The sequence below is a fragment of the Pipistrellus hanaki genome (assembly GCF_964339955.1).
Source record: "Pipistrellus hanaki genome assembly, chromosome: 4".
NCBI classification, from domain to species: Eukaryota; Metazoa; Chordata; class Mammalia; order Chiroptera; family Vespertilionidae; genus Pipistrellus; species Pipistrellus hanaki.
The window spans coordinates 56,467,754-56,489,601 of NC_140506.1; the positions used below are offsets into that span (position 1 = coordinate 56,467,754).

General features: G+C 36.2%; 1 protein-coding gene and 1 long non-coding RNA gene across 11 annotated transcripts in view; one reads left to right on the forward strand and one right to left on the reverse strand.

Moving 5' to 3' along the window:
* FER (FER tyrosine kinase) overlaps positions 1–21,848 on the forward strand; it is a 241,552-nt gene that overhangs the window by 187,869 nt on the left and 31,835 nt on the right. The window lies entirely within an intron of this gene.
* The window catches only part of LOC311621219, a 40,807-nt gene continuing 30,224 nt past the window's right edge, over positions 11,266–21,848 (reverse strand). The window contains exon 3 of the long non-coding RNA XR_014794801.1: positions 11,266–13,561. This is a non-coding gene — a long non-coding RNA (uncharacterized lncRNA). The remainder of the gene's footprint in view (positions 13,562–21,848) is intronic.

Sequence of the window (21,848 nt, forward strand, 5' to 3'; positions counted from 1 at the left end):
CTAAAAATCATTTGTTCTGCTGCTTTATTCAGTGTTAAAATTTCCCATCACTAGTTTCATTCATTTTAATAGATTTTTCCCTAAAGTCACATGTATGTTCCAGGAATGAGAAAGGAAGCCTTCTCTTATATTAGAATCAATTAACATGTTGGCTTGAGTTAATGTACCAGAAAAGTGGCCTTCTTAAGAAACAAAAAAGAAAGATTTGGGGTAAAGGGTCAGGGGACAGATAAAGGATTTATTTACAGTTCCTGGTGGGAAAGATGCAGCATATGTGAGACATTGTTTAGGACTTTGGGGCAGCCCAGTCAGCAGGTAGGAAGTCCTTGAGAGTGAGGAAAGGGAAAAAGGAACAAGGAGTAAAGTTTTTTCATGGTTTGGCTAGGCTAGCCCTGAACATGGATTGTCTGCCTTCTGCACACCACCTACTGGGGACTGAGCCCAAACATCATTCTAGAGTTATGGGAATAGAACCATGAATGGGAATAGAACCGTGACCTCCTGATTCATAGGATGATGCTCAATACATTGAGCCACACCAGCAGGGCTGCATGTATGTTTTTTTAAAAATGTTTATTTTTAGGTAGAGAGGAAGGGCTAGGGATAGAAAGATAGAAATATCGATGAGAAAGAAACATCATCGATTGGTTACCTCCTACTGGGTCACACCAGCCAGGCTACATTCATGTATTTTAAAATTTACAGTTTATTTTGCCTCTGGATTTTGAAAATGAGACAATATAAAAATTATTTCTAATTTATAATGGTAGTCATTTCTAGTATTGTTAATCTAGTGTGACAGAAAAATAACTCTAGAATGATGTTTAACTCATTTTCTTATCATCAAATACTTTCTTTAAAATCTTAGTGAGTTATATCAGCTTTGGTAACTTGGTAGTCCCACAAATAATAATGAAAACTGGAAAAAAAGAGAAAAATATTTTTCATTAAATTTAGAAATTTAAAATTTATTTTAAAAAAACACACAATTTATAGAAAGAAACCTGTTTCCTTTGGAAAGTTTTCTGGGAAGAAAAGCAGGAGAGGAACTGATTTTGTCTTCTTGGGACTCTTGGCCAATAGAACTCACTGTAACATGAAATTATAACAATGAAATATGTGAACATGGAATACAGCGACTATGGTTTAACATTGGCAAAACATGAAAGAAATCTTTTTTCATTTTTGTAGCACAAAGTAGACCTGACTTTTATAAAGGCATACTTTAAGTTTCTAGAAACTTAAAGAGCATAATATACTTAAAATGTTATGTTATACATCTAATGTTAAATTACTTAAAATGCAAGAGACAATGCAAGGGAAATAGTAGATGAAATAAGACATTAAAATAGAAAAACATGTAATCAGAGGCATAAGAATGGTTTTTCTAAGAGAGTATTGCCCTTACACTTTCTAAATGCATGTGGTCATGAAGGTTAGTACTGAAGGATGTTCTTAGAAGTGAAAGCTTTGTGCACACATGGCCTACAGGCCATGTTTATAGACAGTGATGGGTGCTCATCTCCTTACCTGCGGCAGCATTAGCCTCACTGTAAGAACTGGACTTACCCTAGATAGGTTCAATTAGCTATGTCCTGTGTGACTTACCATGAATGCAAATGGTGAACGTGCCATACCCAGGACTAAATTTAATAGCACTAATTTATTTCTTTTAAAGTTTCTAATAGTTAATCAGTTATTAGTTTTTCATTTGTCACTTTTTTTTAACTTTGAAGTAGAGTGCTTTAAATCGCCAGATCAATCTCAATATTTAAGCCTTTAATACAATCTTATTTATGTCAATCAAATTGCTAAGGTAGAAACTACTTGATTTTAGTACAATTATAACAGACTAATCAATCAGTATTTCACAATAGAGGTTTTTATAATGAGATTATACATGGGTATTGATTTCAATTTTCTGCTTTTTTTAATATATAATTTTTCTTTATTGATTAAGGTATTACATATGTATCCTTACCCCCCTCACCGCCCCCTCCCCCTTCCCCTCATGCTCTCAGCCCCCTGGTATCTGTGTCTATGGTTAGGCTTATATGCATGCATACAAGTCCTTTGGTTGATCTCTCTCCCTTACCCCCACCCTTCCCTACCTTCCTTCTGAGGTTTGATGGCCTGATTGATGCTTCTCTGTCTCTGGATCTATTTTTGTTCATCAGTTTATGTTGTTCATTATATTTCATAAGTGAGAAAGATCATATGAGATTTACCATTCTCTGACTGGCTTATTTCATTTAGCATAATGCTCTCCAGCTCTATCCATTTTCTCAGCCTTTCTGTCTCTGATTTCCCTTTGCCTGAGTTTTCTGTTCTATATCTGATTATCTTCCAAAACAAAAGCCTTGTTTATTGAACTACATTGTTAGCTATTTAATTGTTTCTCTCCTTTCATCTGTACCCTTTTCTCCTTTCCATTCTTCCTCCTTCTTAAGAGATGAACCAGTAGATATTTGTTATAACAATGAGTTTATTTTAACTCTTAACTTCTTATCATTGTAGGAGATATTATGAAAGTAATAGTTTTATATTAATGTCTCAGGACCTAACATAGCTATTAAATGTTAAATGTTTGTTATGCTAATGAAGATCTTAATATTTTTTCTAACATTCTTTTATGAAAATTTTGAACACTTAAGACCAGGGAGAACAATTAGGCAAAATATTACAAAAGCCTAAACTATGGTAGAGATGGAAAAGAGTTGTAAAATTAAAGACTATTTAGTAGATAGAATTAACATAATTTATCAAAGCCATTTCTTTGTTCCAAATTGAAAGTAGATGTTTTTCAAGTAATAATACCACATTTATTAGCCCACCTATGTAGTTGTAAGTGGAAAAGGACTTGGGCATAGCAAAGGAAGTGACATAGTAACAAATTATCTCTACATCCAGGAATTTTGTGAAATTCATTTCTAACGTGGTTTGCTTATTTTCAGGTTATTTAACCTAAAATTATGAAAACAATCTAAGTTGTGTTAGACATCTGAGGTGCCTGGCTAGCTCAGTCGGTAGAGCATGAGACTCTTAAGTTGTTTTAGACAACTGCATAAATAAGCTTTATGTAAACCTACCAGATGGATTTTGCGACTTTTTTTTTGCCAGGATTAGAACTTTCAGTTTCTAATGACTTCGTGGTTTGTGATATTTTTATTCTTACATTTTAGTTATATACTTTCTCTTTCAAAATTATAAAAATATACCTTTCAAAAATGCACTGTAAATTCCTTCCTTTTCTTCCTCCTATCCTCCTCTTTCCTTTCTCAAGCTATGTTGGTCTCAGTTCAAGGCATACTCTGTTACTTCTGATCGAGAATTCTGAAACAAATAAGAAACTTTCTCCCAAAGGGTTTTGCATGTAAAAGAACACATAAGATATAGACATATGCAACCAGGATATAACATGGGACATATGACCTACAAAAGAAGCCAAATAGAGTACTTTCAGTTGGGGAGACACTACTTTGATGATCAGATGGATAAGCAAGAGTGTCAGGACCCTGTGAGTTACCATATCTATTATTCCTTGGCTACCTCAGTCTAATGGTACTGGTGTCCTGAAGAGGTCGCCACACATCCAGAAATGCTTAACCTGCACCAGAGAGATGGAAACCTGTGAGAGATGATTTTTGCCAGTTTTCTTTACTGACAGATGTTGACAAACAATGTAATTTTATGGATTCTAGACATCAGTTACATCTAGTTATAATAGACTTACTTTAGCTATATCCTTGTAAAAGCTTTGTCTACTCATACTGCTTCAGATTTTTTTTTCTTTCTCTTTTCCTTTTTTAAGGAGAATGCTCTGTCAGGTGATATAAAAAACTAACAAGTTGGATGGATTACTTTATTTCCGTTTGCTAGTATAATTTGACAATGTGTTTCTTATAGAAAATGTTATTAAATGAATCACCCTTTTAATTGTAAAGCATACCTGATAAAGTAAACCAAAGCTGCATTCAAATTACTTATTTAAAAAGTTGCAATTTTGCCTTATTCTGAAGAACAAATGGACAGATACTTTCTGCTTGTGCTGATGTTCTTGATTGTGGGCTGCCACTGTATCTCAAGGTGGTTATTACTGATGCAGTCTGTCTCCATACACATAACGCATTCACACTGCATTTTGCCTCTGGATTTCACTCTTTCTAAGTCAAGACAAACACATAGTTTGAGTGAAGATAAATGGCATTTGGGGCATAATGCTATTTTCTACTTCTTCTTGTATGAGTGAAAATTACTCAGCAGTTCAGAGTGAAGACTAAAGTGAAGTGAATAACAAAAAAGTGAATTTATATGTGATCGTGCTTTTAAAAAATGTCGGAGAGTAGAAGATGAATGGAATTTTCAGGTTTTTTTATAAAAGAGCTAGCTGCTTTCTGTCAGTATACATGTCAGAGCTTTTGGGGAGGAACCTGTGGTGAGACAATCTGTCCAAGCTTACAGGGTTCCATTTCATCTATCATATAAGATTTTGCCTTATTTTGAGAGAGTTGGTAGACAATACTGATTCTTCCTTAGTGTGTTAATTTTATTGTGCTCATAATGTTACAAATTCAGAAAGGTTCTCTTCCCTCCAGGTTAACATTCTAGAACAATAAAGGTCATCCACTAAATGTGGAGCCCATTTCTCTATGCATTCGATGAGATCATTGGATGAGATTTTGCGGGTACTGTCACTAACTAAACATAAGATTCATATGTATTTTCAGTCCTGTATAGCTACAGTTCCACAATTTCATGTCAAACAAGGAAATTTCCAATTCATAAGTCATATGAGCATTGTGGTGTACCAAAGTGGGGGAAAATGGACATCTACAATCTTATGAATTTTTAAATATTCAATGGTGGTAAACTATGTAAAATGAGGTTCTGAGGAGTAAGATTTTCCGATGCCCAAATTTTTATTATAATTAGCTGTATATTATTATTAACTTCTCCCTCTGCAGTGAAATTTGATAATAATTCTGCCTCTCAGTTCCTTAGCAAGGGCCTTTGCATAAGTAGTAATAACTGATAATGTGATGGCATTAATAAAAATAATTTATAAATGGTGAATTATACAAATAGGTAATGTTATTATTTTCATTATATGGTAACATACCTATAAGCTATTTTGTTGAAAGAAAAATAGAAAAATCAAAGTATTATGTACACCTTGTGGAGTATATATTATCTTAATATACCCCAGTGTACCTGTCATAATTCTTATACCCATGAAAAACAACTTTGAGCAGTTTCTTTCTTCACTTAATAGCATTGCATTCACATTTGCTTTTCAAATTAAAAGCTGCGTGATCATTTCGTGGCATATATAAAAATTTAAATGTAATTCTAATATTAGTGATTGATAGGGAGAAGAAAGTGAATTTACATTTTTGTCACTGTCTCTTTTAAGCCAAAGAACATGTTAACCTATTTACTGAACATCTCAGTCAATATCTAGTTACACTTGTGGGCTTCTGTTAGCAGTGACCGTGACCAGAAACATTTCAAAGGAACAGAACACCGGGTGCTTGGCAGTTTCCTTTACTTTTGTTATAATAATCAGTTTGAAAGCTTTGAGAAACAGAATGCAGTGAGAAATTATTGGCAGTAAATTCCCATTCAGTGGCTCGTGCTAAGACCGGTGGTTTAGAAAGAGTATGAATACTTTGTGAACTTAGTGAAATGGAAGAAGTTTTTCATTAGATGCCTATGTAAATTCCTAATGATCATTTTATGTTCCTTCCTCTCTTCCTCTGTATTAAGAAAGGCATCAGTTGGTGTTAGCTAAATTAGACTTTGCTTTACTCTTTCTTAGAAGAAAGACTTTTGTTAGTGGTTTTCTTTGCTAGCTTCCCTAATGGGCAGTAGCCTTAAACTGAAATCTCACAACTGTAACTCTGAGCCAATTGCTTAACCTCTTGTGGAAGAAAAACATTTAATAAGAATATGTAAGCTTAGAAATATGAGTTATCCTTCTAAAACAGTGATCGACAAACTCTTTAGTCAACAGAGCCAAATATCAACAGTACAATGGTTGAAATTTCTTTTGAGAGCCAAATTTTTAAAACTTAAACTTCTTCTAACACCACTTCTTCAAAATAGATTCACCCAGGCCAAAAACCAACTTCTGCGCATGGGCCACAAAGTTTCAATCGCACTATATGTGGGCGCCCACACATGGTATTTTGTGGAAGAGCCACACTCAAGGGGCCAAAGAGCCGCTTGTGGCTCATGAGCCACAGTTTGCCGGCCACTGTTTTAAGACATAGTTGACCACTAATTAGTAGGGAAAGTCTCCAAAGCTTACTGTTTTCAAGATCCGAACATCCCAGGAGATATTTAGAATTGTTGCCTATATTTTTGTCTTTTGTATATTAGATCCCTTTGCATAAAATAGGGGATTCAAATGATTTTGAAACATTATTTGGATAATTATATAACCATAAAGTAATAATCATTGTATATTTTGTGATTTAAACATAAGTTTATGTAATTGATTGTAAATAAGTTTACTAAGTTTTTCTTAGAGGAACATCATATTCAAAGACTAAAAACATCTGCATTCCATTTCACTATCATCTCCTACTGCTGTCAAATATTTAAAAATATATAATTCAGTTCATCCTTCCTCCCTCTGCAAACTGATACATAACATAGCCTGCAAAATTCATATGATAATACTTACAGAATTTTGATGAAGGTTGTGCTTAATAGAGTCCCTGGAATATTTTAATCACTCCATAAATTTAAGGTAATATTACTACTAGTAGTATTTTTTCTGAAATGCTTAAAAAAAAAAAAAGTGTGGACAAGAAAAACTGGATTATTTTTTATCTCTTCATATGCTTCTAAAAACCTGATATTCCCAAGTATTTTATGTTATAAATCATCTCATGGCAGGCTTTGTTACTTGAGAGATAGGAATCAGACTAACACCATCCACACCTTGTCCTAATATCCTTATTCCCAAATTGGAAATTCATCATAGACATCTCCTGACTCCTGCAGGACTCCTTGTTTTCCTCTGACTTGTCAGAAAGGATGAACCGGTGAGGACCCAGACTTCTCCATCTGGGGATGGCTCATTCATTTCTCAGTGCTCAGAGCCTCCTATCTACCGGCTGTTTTTCCTCTCCTGATGCAGCCAGTAATTGGCTCCATTCCAGAAACCATACTTCAGTCTGAGAGGCTCCCTGACCTTTATTGAATTCTCTATGAATAACTGCAGTTATGTGCTTGGAAATAATTGCAGTTGTTACCTTTAAAACACAGGAAAAATACCTCTTAGCATTCACAGTGTAGTCTAGGGCAGCTACTTAAGGCCAAAGGGCACTCCCTTTCCCCTCCCTTGAAATCGGTCATCCAGTCCTCTGAGCCTGATTGATGTGCACCTGGCATGGTGGAGAGGACTGTCAGCTTACTCTGTCTGGAAGCTGTTTAGCCTCCTGTTGGAAGGCCGAGCGACAGGAGCAACCTTCCCTTGCTTTTATCCTCTACTTGTCCACCTTGTCCATCATATATGGAGCCACCACACAGAAGGTGCTTGGAAAAGAGTTTGAGATCTTGATTTAAGGGCTGTGCCCATCAAACTCCAAGCAGGATACCAGAAAAGATTTGTAAGTCAACTTAATGGATAGTTTTCATTTTCAGTAAAGAGAGAGGTTAATGAATAAGAATTTATTGCTAGATCATCTCCCATAGTTATGAAATTACTAATAGAGTCCTAGTGAATGGTAAATAGAGACAACAAGCCTCCTCAAACCTAATCTCTCTACTTTCTTTCATTCATTTTGCAAATACTGACTAGGTTGTTTATTTTGTTCCAATGTGTTGCATTTGTAGTTATATAGCTTATAATCAGGTAGCGGTGGCAAGTAAGAAGGTAAAGAAACACATAATTAATTATCCCCTAGTTGTGATAAATGCTGTGATGGGAGTAAACTGGATTCATTAATGAGAATAAATTATTTGGAAGTGGAAAGGGAAAATCTACTTAATTAGGGAGATGGGGAAGACTTCTGAAGATTCTACATTTGGGTGAGAACGGGGGAGTTAGCGGTGTGAAGTTTGAAGGGAAGTAGGTGTCCAGGCTCAGTTGGAAATGTCATTAGAGGGTCCAGCAGCCAGCAGAAAACATTATAATAACCTCTATCTCATCCTTCCAAAAAAATCACATTATTTCCAATACACAAAAAAATCACATTATTTCCAATAACTGCTGCATTCTTTCTTTGGGGAAGTTCTGAGTTATTTTTATACAATGTTTTAAATAATTACTGGCATTTACTATATGCACTTCCATCTCATCATGGATTATCTTTCCGTATAGTCACTTTTAGGAAAAAAGGTTTTGACCCACATCTGTATTGAGTGGCAATACAAAAATCCAAACAGAAATTATTTTAAGATAACCTGCTTATGGGGATTACCTATACTATTTTTTTTTTCATGAGAGCTTATAATGAAGAGGTATGCATTGTATTTGTCATACCTAAAATAATAAATTATCAGTGCTAATCCATACAAAGCATGCTTCAACTCCTTAAATTTTTATTTTTAAAGAGTACAGTTTTAAGAAAGATACTTCTAATTAACTAGATTAAGGGTCATAAAAAGTGAAAATATCCTTTATATTATACTGAAACTTAATTTTTAGATTTCATTAGGGATCTAGAATCAGTTCTTTCAGAAGTAGACCCCAGAAGTCAGTTCATATGTCCTCTAATAACAATTCTCATCTTTCATAATGGTACTGAAATTCTGATCTGTGTTCTTGCTAATTCTTTCTCCTCTCAGTTTCAGTACTTGATCTTTACCTATAGTATACAGAAAGTAATATATCACATTAGTGTCACTCATCATTTGTTGAATAAATAAGTCCCTACTGTTTATAAGAAACTATGCTACATGCCAAAGGCACAGAACTAAAATAATTCATGCATGATGCCAACCTATTGTTTTTTTTTCTGTACTAGTTTGAATATATACTAGTTTTAGGTAACTATGAAATAAGCAAGTTGTTTGTGAGTTCATTGTTGTATAAATTTTAATTACTTTATAACTTGTATGTGACTATGTTATTATATAGAGTCATTGCCAGCAGGAAAAAATAACACAGTTTATATAGACCAGGTATTTTACCTCCTTTTTTCCTGTATCACTTCATCTATGTTTGGTTTTAATTTTTTCCAGTTCTATTTAAAGTTATAAATTAGAAATTTTATAAACCTCTGATCTAGAATTTAAACTTATGCATGCAATATAAAAGAGGCCTAGCCAGATGCAGGGCAGCAGTTTTGAAGGTTGTTTGTTTTTGGCTGGACCAATAACACATATTTCCTCAGCCTCTCGTTCCCTGCCCAATTATTGACCATATAATTCTTTGTCGGACCTTTGTGAGATAATGTTTTTTATGAGAAAAATGAAGATGACTATTTCTTAATTATGAAGTAATATTCTTTAGGTAGTCATCATCAAAGTACATTTTCTTACTTGTACTCATGAATTTTGGCATATTATAAGTACCTATGACCACTTTGTTGGTCATAGGTACTTATAATGACCACTTTGTTGGTCATAGGTACTTATAATAGTCACCCTAGAATATTTTTTTTTACTCACCCTAGAATATATTTTCATTGATTTTTAGAGAGAGGAGAAGATAGAGAGACATATCTATGTGAGAGAAACACATTAATTGGTTGCCTCCTGCATGAGACCTGACCAGGGCCTGAGCCTGGGCCTGAGTCTGGGACTGGGGACTGGGCCTGGGAGAAACCTGTAACCAAGGTATGTGCCCTTAACCTGAACAAGCTCAGGACCCTTCGGTCTGCAGACTGACGCTCTATCCACTGAGCCAAACCGGTTAGGGCTATGACCACTCTGAATTGTCAGTTTTATGGGCTTAAAATATGTCAGTCTAAATAGTGCATTTACAATAAGCACTTTCAGTATCAATGTGTGATTTAAAACTATTGTCTTTAGCCTCATTACAAATGTGATGAGATTTCTGATTTGTATTTGGAAATTAGTTAATGAAAATCAGGAAAATGCAATTCAGACAATTTGTCATCTTCCTGGTATTTGCTGTCTTGTAGCATGCACTTCATCATGTGTTTAACCTCTAATGTAGCACTACAGAGGGGGATTTTAAGTACTATGAAATCCACATACATAGTCAGTAACACACATAGATTGATCAACCATCAAGTTCTAGAGTATGTGGGTGGCAGTGTACTTAAAATAATAAATTCACATATTCCGTAAATCAAAGTGGGTGGTAATTTTTATTTTAATATCTGGAACATGTATTTTATATACTTCCTATCAAAAATCCAAATGTAATTTGGTTGGAAAACTTATAAAATGATTCTAAGTATGTATGGAAAAATATATATGCCACAGTAATGAGGAAAATATTATAAAAGGCATAAATAACTCCATTTATATATTAAAATATTTTATAAAGCTATAGTAATTAAAACAGCAATGTGTGGGCATTAAATATATGCACAAACATTGGTGAATATAGAATAGTTATGTCAGTAAATAACGTACAGATGAAGATTTAGAATATAGTAAAAGGAGTATTGTAAATCAGTAGGAAAACACTTCTTTTAATCATATTGGAACAATTAGCTACTATTGGTGGTAGGGCTAGGGTGATAGGTCTGGTTAAAGAACCAACCAGACTTTTCAAAGAATCAACTCTTGGTTTTATTTGCATTTTTTTAGACTCTTATTTTATTTATTTCTACTCTGATCTTTATTATTCTCTTCCTTCTATTCACTTTGGGCTTTGTTTGTTGTTTTTTCTAGTTTTTATAAGAACAAAGTTAGATTGTTTATTTGAGATTTTTCTTGTTTCTTGGGATAGGCCTGTAATGCTATGAATTTCCTCTTAGGAATGCTTTTACTCTGTCTTACAGATTTGGGGTTTTTGTTGTCTCATTTTCATTTGTTTCAAGCTATCTTTTGATTTCTTCATTGATCTCATTGTTAACCATTAATTATTTATAACATGTTATTTAGTCTCCATGACTTTGTGTGTTTTTCTAATAAAGAAGTGATATTGGTATTTATTAAGTTTGTGAGATATCTTTCCCTAATAATTGATGTTATAAATAACACTAGTTAGTACTTTTAGCCTGCCAGTGGTAGTAACTGAGCAGCCATCATATGCTTAGGGTCCCATTTCATATATCATGGGAATTTGCCTTGTTTTGAGAGAGTTTGTTGACAATACTGATTTTTTTCTTAGTTGTATGGTATTAACTTCATTATGCTCATAATGTTACAAATTCAGAAAGGTTCTCTTTCCTTCCAGGTTAATATTCTAGCATGGTAAAGTTCATCCACTAAATGTGGAGCCCATTTCCCTAGCATTGGGTGCAGCCAATGTGGTGTTTGTTATGAGCAAGAAATAATCTATATTTGTTTTCTGATGTGCTCATATCTAATAACTTTATTTTCAGTTGAGCCTATTAGCATCATGCATTCTGCCCATTATAATAACCAGAAGTGAATATTAAAACAGCTTTGTTGTCAGACCCCATTCAGCTCCTGGTTTTGCTCCTTTGTATGGCATCTTTAAATCTCATCTATTCATTACCATCTCATAAAGCCCTTGCAAGAATTACATGAGATAAATGTGACTGAAGTACTTAGCCAAAGTATATATGCAATAATCGATTGCTATCATTATTAGCATTAACAATATTATTAAGTTTTCTTTGTAGAATTAACCAAACATGATGCTATCAAATCAACATTGGAAATCAAATGCTACTGTCCTCAGAAACTTAAAAGATTTACCAAAAATCTGAAAGTGAAACAGACAACCGGTATGAAGTCCACTGCCTCATTTGGAATTTGGACTTTGACTTCTCAATCTTTCCCCATAGGAAAATGCAATAAGTTAAGGAAATTCCTGAAAGAGGTAGAACTAGAAAAATATGCAGATAAATGGCTACCTCAGGGAGGCATTTATTTATTCATTCATTTAGTCTGTTGAGTGTTTTGTGCTAGGCACTATTCTAGGAGCTTGGGATGTGTTAGTGAATAAAACGAACAAATGCCTGCCTTATAGTTTTTCCAGTGAAACTCATATTTTTAGTCTGAATCATCACCCTGTTGTCCATGCCTATGAGTTCTCTTTTTTTCTTCTTTTTTGCTAAATCACCCTCCACCCACCCGACATCCTCCGCATACCCCCAACAATCGTTGCTGTGAAGCGAAAATGGAAGAGTCTGCTAGAAACAAGTGGAGCCAGGGAAAGGAACTCAGACATAGAGAATTACCATTTTTTTCTAAGTAAATGACTCACCATACACCCTACTGAAAAAGGCACATGATGAGTTACTTTCCTAAATTATCCAGAACTCTTCACTCCAAGTTTGACTTATTCCCATTTCTTTGTACATTGGCCTAATTCCTTACCCTTAGCCTCACTGTCTCGTTGACTTTGTCTGTCAGCTTGCTGTTTGTGGTGATTTCTCCCACTGCAAGGTGGGTTCTGACAGGCAACCTCAAAGTGGAAACTCTATGTAAAGCTCTCCGATACACAGCCTTGCTTCTCTGTGGCCTGAGCCACTCCAGGGTCATCTTATATAAGATTGGATAGGGGATAACTTCAAGCGTAGGATGAAAAGAAGTGAAAGTACATATATAAAAAGAGTACTTATAATTGGGTATTTTCTGGTTCTATGTTTCGGGAATGTCTCTAAGTGTGAGTAGCACATACACAATAATTTGGGAATGTTTCTCACATCTCCAGGCCATACTCTTTTGAAAGGCAATCTTTAGAATAATGATAGCAATTACATTTATTTAGCTAGTTATAGCTTACCAATTACTTTTCTAAACAGATTCTCATTTAACCCTCATCGTAGCCAAGGGATGTAATTATCACGTGATAATTTATAGGTGATAGAACAGAGGTTTATTAAAGATACATGTGTTTCCAGAGCTTCCGTCCCAGCTACCTACCTTCAGATCTGTCTCCCCCTACAATGCAAAATCTGCCCATATTTATATATTTAATAAATCAAAATAGTATTTTATTAATAATTGGATAATACAGGAAACATGTGTCTCTAGTCCAAGCTTTAACTTCCCACATTTGTATAAATGAAGTAACTTCTCAGCTCTGTGATGATTACTAAAGTGATCTATCGTATTTCTATGTTTGTAACAGTAACCTTGATAATGTTGGCATGAAGCAAAGGAGCCTCATAGTAATGTAACATGCGCATAATACAGGCTGTCCAACTTGACTGTATAATCTAACGTTGTGACTAACTTTTCCAAAGTCTCTCAGTTTCTTTGAGCGGAAATATTTTAAATTGCCTTATTTATACAGTGGCTTCTGTAAACTGATTGGCTGGTCTGTTCAGTTGGCACTTACGGGCTCTGTGAGGGAAGGGGGAGATGCAGAAGGAAGCCTCCAGGGTAGAGCGAGTCCTGAGGGGCTTCGGGGCTTTCCTCGTGGCTTCCCTGAGAAGAGGCTGCTCTGACCCTTCCCCCAGACACTGCGCCAGTCAGAGCGCCCGGCAGTCACCTAGGGGTCAGATGATTCAGGGAGGTACAGATGAGCCTCAGGTCTTTTCTTTAATAGTGTCCATCACAATCTCTATTTCCCACAGGCTCTTGCTGCCGACCCTACAGAAGATTCCCAGCCCCATCCCTCACCCATAAAGGGACATGGCCCCTGTCTTGGCTTCTCATTCTTCATGACTTAAAGGAAAAATGCTGAAGGATAGGGAAATTGTTCCTATTGGACATTGCCAAGCAAGCAAGGAAATAGTTTGACTCACTTTATTTTCAGATGCTAGGCATGGTTTTTATTTCACTTTTTTCTCAGTAAGATTTAGAGATTTTTCTGGTTAAATTAGTATAAAAGCTGTAGTAAGGTAAGTAATTATATACCTTGTCATGAAAGCAACCCTCCCCACCCCGCATCCCCCAGTTTTCTTCGGGTTATGATGTGTTGATATTGGAGCACACGTTTTGCTGACATCTTCTTAAGCTTAGTGTCTTGATGAATTGACCAGAGTTATACGATTGATTGAAAACTCAGTTTTACAATGGCTGAAGTAAGCATAGGTTAGGAAGATGGTCAGCCAATTAGCTGACAGGGTCTACACAGTGCTAGATGGATTGCAGTAAAAAAATTGAGTTAAAGAGAGGACACTGCTATCTATTACCAGCTGACTGGAAAGTATGTTATTGAATCATATCAGAAATAAAGGCCAAGCTTTTTTCGTTGACTCTTTCAAAGAGCTCAAATTGCAAATACCTTTACTGCTTAATAAGCAAAACAGTGCTACCTTATATAATGTGAAATATTATGTAGACAATGAAAGCACTTAGTTTTTTGCTGCTAGTGGCTTAGGCCTATTTTTATTCTGTGCACACAAAAAAACATATTACATAAAAAACACTGCACTATTTTAGTTGCTCTTAATAGTGATCCATATAAAACTTTAAATGGGAATGAATGGGTTAAAGTAGAACAGTATTTCATCTATACTGAAATAAAATCACATTTTCATTATATTGGATAACTACATATTTACAAATAACTAGTACAGAAACTTATGCTTTCTGAAATGACATTAAAGACATCTTAAACTGAGCAACTTAGCACACCATTAGTCATAAGGTCAGTCCATTTCATAATCAATTGGACAAATTTTAAATTTATTGAGGTAGTATTGGTTAATAAGATTATATAAATTTCAGGTATAAACTTATAAATTTTATATTATATCATCTGTATATTCCATGGTGTACTCACCACCCAAAGTCTAGTCTCCATTCATCACCAAATATTTGACCCCCATTACCGTCTTCATCCCCTCACCCCCTTACCTCTGGTAACCATCCTAATGATATCTGTGCCTACAAGTTTATTTTGTTTGTACATTTGTTGCTTTTTGTTTTATATCCCACATATGAATTAGCTCATATGAGTCTTGTCCTTTTCCTGGTCAGGGTGCTTACAGGAGGCAACCAATCAATGTTTCTCTGTCACATCCATGTTTCTCTATCTCTCTCCCTCTCCCTTCTTCTCGCTCTAAAGATCAATAAAAACATATTTTTTTACAAAATTGTCATCACAAAACTATTGATAGTTTCTGAGAGAACAAGAAAGAAAACATTTTTGAATATTAGAACCTGTTGAAATGATTTCAGTATTTGATGCTGCTGTCTCTTATTTTAATTCTTGGATTTAACATGCTTTTTTCTTTGCCCGGCTGGTATGGCTCAGTGGTGAATGTCAATGTATGAGCCAGGAGGTCATGGTTCGATTCCCGGCCAGGGCACATGCAGCAGACCTCTCCGTGACTAACCCATATATGTTTTAGATCTGCGCTCAATATACACTTCGTTTTGGCTTCTTATGTGAAATCTAGTGTTTTGTCTAAAAATGTGAGATAGCCCTAACCGGTTTGGCTCAGTGGATAGGGCGTCGGTCTGCGGACTGAAGGGTCCCAGGTTTGATTCCAGTCAAAGGCTTGGTTGCAGGCACATCTCTAGTGGGGGGTGTACAGGAGACAGCTGACTGATGTTTCTCATCTGATGTTTCTAACTCACTATCCCTCCCTCTTCCTCTCTATAAAAATCAATAAAATACAATATGTTAAAAAATAAAATAAATAAAAATGTGAGATATATAAAGTTTCACAATTTCAGACTATATCCTAGTAGCAGATACTAAGGGAACCTAAAAATTTTACCTCTTCAATGTCAGGAAGATTGATAGTCAGGCAGTGAAAAATGCATCTTTGTTTTTGTGGGTTTTTTTTTTTTTTTTTTTTTGTCCTGTCACTAAAAATGAGATGTGATTACTTTCTGACAAAAGCAGCAACCTTGCATCAATGCTGGCCACTCTAATTTAGGCAGGAGCCTATCTATGTTGACCGACCTGGTCCCGTTTCATTAAGGAGGAGTTCAGGGTCAATGGAAAGTGCTAGCAGCTCTGTCATCCCATTAAGTAAGGGGGCGGTCTGAGTCAGCACTTGGAGCAGGCGTGGGAGCATTAGGAAGAGTTATATCGGGGATCAAGATACAGCGCTGCTGGAGCCAAATCCACTGCGGTGCACAAAGAAAAGAGCTTGTTGTATGCAATAAAGAGCTTGACTGTAGACACATAAATTCAGTTGTCTTCTTGCCAGCCTAGAAGATAGATTGTCTCATCAGTCTTGTGAGTATTGGCTTAAAGAAAGGACAGGCAAAAACATTTGGGGGAAAACGGAGACCTAACTTGGGTCCAGTGTGAATAAATTTTCTTTAACTTGACCTATTTTTCATCTCAGATCTTTCTACCATCCTATCAGCAACTCACACATCAGTTTCAACAGTCTCCTGCTCTGCTCAAATACCACCTCCTTAGCAACCTTCTCTGTCAGTCCCAGAAAAATAGTTCCCACCCTGCCTCCCTTATACTCTTTCCCCAGCCTGCTCAGCAGCATGTCCAACTGTCAGCAGTTGTATTGCTTCTATACTTGTTTGTTGCTTGTGTGTCCAACTAATTTGTAAGTTCCCGGGGAAAGGAATGTATTCTATTTATTGCAGTGTGTCAATAAATAGTTGTTAAATTAATTGTCAAAGCCATTCCTCACCATGAAAACATGAGTTAGAAGAGTACATTTTTCCTGGTAAGGCCTTCACATAGCTGAGACTGAATCTCTTCTTCCCTGCTCTTTTTCCTACTTTTCTTCCTACCATTGGTAATCATTTTGTGTTTTTGTTGTTGTTTTAAATATATTTTCATTGATTTCAGAGAGAGAGAGAGAGAGAGAGAGATAGAAATATCAGTGATGAGAGAGAATCATTGATTGGCTGCCTCCTGCTCGGGGATTGAGCCTGCAACCCAGGCACGTGCCCTTGACTAGAATCGAACCCAGGACCCTTCAGTCTGCAGGCCAGTGCTCTATTCACTGAGCCAAACCTGCTAGGGCACTAATCATTGTTTTTATAGAAGTAAATTTAAAATATGGATAATTTTATATATTGAACCTCTAAGTAGTTTCTTGCATCACCAGGATGTGTATAGTAGCCAGTAGAAGTCAGAAAACATGCCTCTGGCCCTGGTGGTGCCTCTGGCTAGCAAGGGCCCGGCTTTCACTGAGATCCTAGTCTCCTCATGCAAAAGGAGAAGCTCAGAGGGGATCCTATGGGTCCTTCCACTCCATAGCATTGTTGTGATCTGCATCTAGGTAGTCTTTTCTCACCCTACTCCTATCCCTAAAAAGTGAGACTACCTGAGATATGGAAATTGTTTGTGTGTTTTGTTAAGGGTTTTGTTTAGTTTGGTTTGATTTTCCTGCTGAGGTAACCAGAACATGAGCGCCCTTTGAGGACTTTGGCAATTCCCTTCATTTTTAGTCACGGAAAGACAGAGAGCTGCCACCACATGTTGTTTGGACACACCTAGTGTTTCTCTCAAGAGCGTAGGCATCTGTAGAGTGAGAAAGGAGGCGTAAGAAATGTGAATACACAATATCTTTTGTGTTCTTATGAATTCCAAATTAAGGAAATTGGAGAATGTGAGAACAAATGATTTAATTTGTAGCAGTTTCTCTTAATTCTCCTACGAATAATCTTCAAGTTGTGAGGACAGACGGTAAGGGCTGCTGCTTTTCTCCATCCAACCTCCTTTTCCTGTTGTTGTTTTGTTGTTTCCCAGGGAGCTCAAAAAAATCTAACCAGAATTGTTTCCTTTCTTTATTTTCTTGATTAAAAACCCAACCACGTTTGTTTTGTTCTGCTTCTTTAAAACAAGAGCACCCGTTTGTGCTAACAATGTGTGGCAAACTCGGCTATAGAAAGCTTTCTCTAACAATATTACATTCTCTTCTTCATTGTCAACGTCCTAACCGCTCCGGTGTTGTTGCATAAAGTCACTGACTATTCAGTGTGTCCAAGGGAACAAGGTGACCCTCAGCAGGCCTGGCTCAGCCACAACAGGGGAAAGAGTCTCTCTCCCCGAAGGAAGTGCTCTCTGAATGTGAAAATAGCAACAACAGCAACAACAAAAAACAACCACCAAAAACATTTCTTTGCAGAGCTTTCACTACAATGACTTGAAGGAAACAGGACGTTTAAAGAAATTTTTTCATATCATTTTATGAGGTTAAATTTACCTTCAAATGACCTGCTTCAGTACTTTGTGTTTGCATGACAGATGCTTTCTGCCTAGTTGTAAAGAATGTTCTCCACTCCTCACTCCCCCACCCGCCCCTGCATGAATCACTCCTCTGTGCTTTGCATTACTTGGCATCAACCAGTGTCTTTCCACGGAGGCAGATGTGGGGGGAGGAGGGGTGGGAGAGAGGCAATGTGAAATCCTGATTGCTAGCAGCATTCAACATTTAAAAGTGAAGGAAAAAAAGTTTCCAGAGGCTCTTTATTCAAGTGCAGTAGAACATTCTTCCGAGATTATTTAGGGTTTACATTTGTGGAAGAGAGGCTGGATACAGAGAGAATGTTATTATTGGCACCTTACTGTCACAATGATGTTGCATTTCTCAGGAAATGCTTGCTATTGTGTTTATTATCATGTTCCCTGTTTTCTGCCTGCTTTTTGAAAGCCTTGGGTCTGAAGGGCTGATATGGCAGCTATTTGGCTACCTAGAAAAAGATGTTACAATTCATAAACATTATGTTATATTAAAAAATAATGGTCTCCCAGAACTTTGTATAAGTAACAGAGAGGTAGGGAAATTTAGGTAATTTGCATATTGGTATTTAGTTTTTAAGATATGTACAGATGACACACCAGGCAAGCAGTAAAGAACTGTGATATAAAGATTCCTCAATGAAATTAAGAGAATTTTAAAAAACATGTTTATATTTTTATTATCCAAATTTAAGTAACAGGAGGAAGATTGACATAATGACAGGTATTTGCAGCAAAAATATCTTCAGTTTTCAGCACTTTTCTAGTACTTTTCGATTATTTTTTAGCCATGAAGTAGAGCTTTCCCATGTCAGGAACACAAGTGAAAAACCAGTGATCTAAATAAAACTGGCAGTAGAGAAATTAAATATATTCTAAGGTTACTGATTTGAGCAGTATTATTGACTACTAATATATTCATAGTTATCTGTTTATTCCATTTCTGCTTTATCATCGTTTTATCTGACTTATTCTTACATTTCTACATGCAGTGACATTTCCTTGTATGTTGGAGTTTTTAACTTATGGTTTGTGACACATCGATATTCAACATGTATGGAGTGCTTATGATTATAATACATTATATTGATCATAGATTCATGTGTGCTTCACCGAAGATGCCTATTTTAAAGTCTTCCACTGCAGTTTAGTCATTGTTGTTCAGACAGTAAGAGGCTCTTTTCAATCTATTTAGGAATAAAAGAAAACATATGCTACATTTGGAAATCTTTTTATTAAAAGTGGTTAAAACTATTTAAAGGTTTTGCTCAAAGGTTTATTAATCCTTAGTTATTTGGACATTCTCCTATGTAAAATACCTAAATCCAGTCTGAATGAGGCTTTGTTGTGTGTGCACATATTCTCACAAAGCAAGGGTGTCACCTGCAACATGCTTTGATGATTGGAATCAGAAGTACCAAGTTGGCAACAAATGTTCAAGGTAGTCTGGGAGATGCTGAGGATTAGAAACATTACAAAATAGTTGCTCTGCTGACTTTCAGTTGTTCTCCGATATTTAAAAAGAAATTCAGAATTGGGCTATAAAAATTGTGACATCTTCTCGCTATCCAGTCTTATAAGAATGTCTTTGTGACCATCTATGTGACCTCAGTTTGAGATCATGAGAAAAGTCAAAGTAGAGACCTTTCCCTGATCTCCCTGGTCACCATGGCCCCAAAGAGTTCATTTACAAGGGGGATGGTAAGAAAGAGATGGAAGAAATTCCTGGGCGCCCACCTTTCTGAGTGCCTACAGTCCTATCCCTGAGACAGGATCTTATCTGTCTCCCCAGCAGCGTTTGTGACCCTGCTCTAGAATAGAAAACACCACCATCAGTTAACGAGGAGGTAGGAAACCAGCAAACAAATCCGTGGAATAGCCTGGAAGTGTGATAGCTGGCTCTTAAGAGAGGAACTGGAACAGTAAAATATTCCTTTCCAGGTCACAGAAGGCAATATATCTCTGTAGTAGTAGTTGTGGTGGCTGCTGTTGTCGTTATTCCTGTCATTAGTATTCTCCTGGCGTATAAGTTTACTGAGAAGTTACTGAAAATGAAGTTCGATGTGTCTTTGCTGTATTACTGTTATTGGAACAATCTGTAACTTATTTTTGACAGTTAAATGTTGGACCTTGAAGTTGAGCTCTTTGCAGACTTTGCAGACTTCACTCTGAGTTATCCTCACAGAATTAACTCTGAGTCATCCTAACAGAATACATTATGATTTAATTATAACTCAGTGATTTCAAGGAGATCAAAATGTCATGTTATAAAATGTTATTATATTGAAAATAAGTGATGGGCTCTATAAAATAAAATTATAGACAAGTATTTGGAAGAACTTATATCTTCCACTAGTTCTTTTTCCCTTTGAAAGTAGAGAAATAGTCTAAAATGGCCCTGCTGAACAGAAAATTGCTGTAATTCACTGAATGATGCTTTCCTGCTGTTATACTTTTTTTTTTGATAGAGGCTGCAGTGTTTTTTGTTTTTTTTTAAAGGAAGAACATTTTTATATTTGTTTTCTCCATGTTTTCTTATTAGGGATAATATTTTTTCCACAAACCACTGTGAGACACAAGAACTAGAATCATACCTTAAATTTAGTCAAGTTGAATTGATGGCAAGGCTATATATTCAAATTAAAAATTAGGTTTTCTGTTTTACCTGCAATATACTGAATTATCACTCTGAAGACCATATCAAGGAATTTGCTTAATAAGAAAATTTAAAGGTTACTAAATTTGCAGAAGATGCAACCATACACTTTCTCACAGTAAAAGATGAGTAAAATAGGCAATGTCAGAAAATGTGTCCAGGGTGGGTAATTTGTTGGACTTATTTTCTTCCATTGCTAAGTTAGGGCATTGGCTGGAGCCGAAATTACTGCAGAGTTTGACCCCGAAGACATTCCTCCAGCAAAGATACTTTTAGAAGCAGATTGTCACCATTACTTTGAAAACTGCTCTCTTCTGGAAGATCAGTCATGATGGCTGTGATCAAGCGTAATCTGACGTCAGCTCAAAACCTGTTTCAGGTTTCTGATGTTTTAGAGACAGTCTAGTGAACATGTTTATGGCCATCTAAAAAGGTTTTCCAATTCCCGTCCCATAATTAATTGGCAAAATCAGAAAGCAAATGACTACACTATGTTTAGCTCCTTCAAAATGCACCTTCACAGAGTTATGCTTTCACGGCGCCTCCTGCTCTTAGGGAGAGTCCAAGCAAGACCTGTCTGAGTGCACCATTGCTGACCCCTTTGGGCAACAATAGTTGAAGCTAATCAAGAACTTTAATTCCAAGAGGTAGATGCCACTTCCACATGAGTGTAGTTCCAAGAAAATTTTGCATGTACAGGTGACTCTGCACATCACATGAAGAAACAGGTCTATGTAACCCACATTTCTCATTCTGCCTTAGCTGCACGAAATGTAGACTCAGTTATTGCCGGAAAAATCTTTTACATCATCGGCCCGAAAAATCTTTTACATTATCTGCTCCTTCCATTTAAGAAGGTCTAGCTTGTTTTAAATCCCAAATCTGTGTTTTAACCTACCACACAGCATTACCAACCTAATAATAGTGAGTTTGTGCCCTACACTAGGAGGGAGAGCATGGGAACAGTGCTGCAGTCGACTTGCCCACCCACAGAGGGCGCCCTTC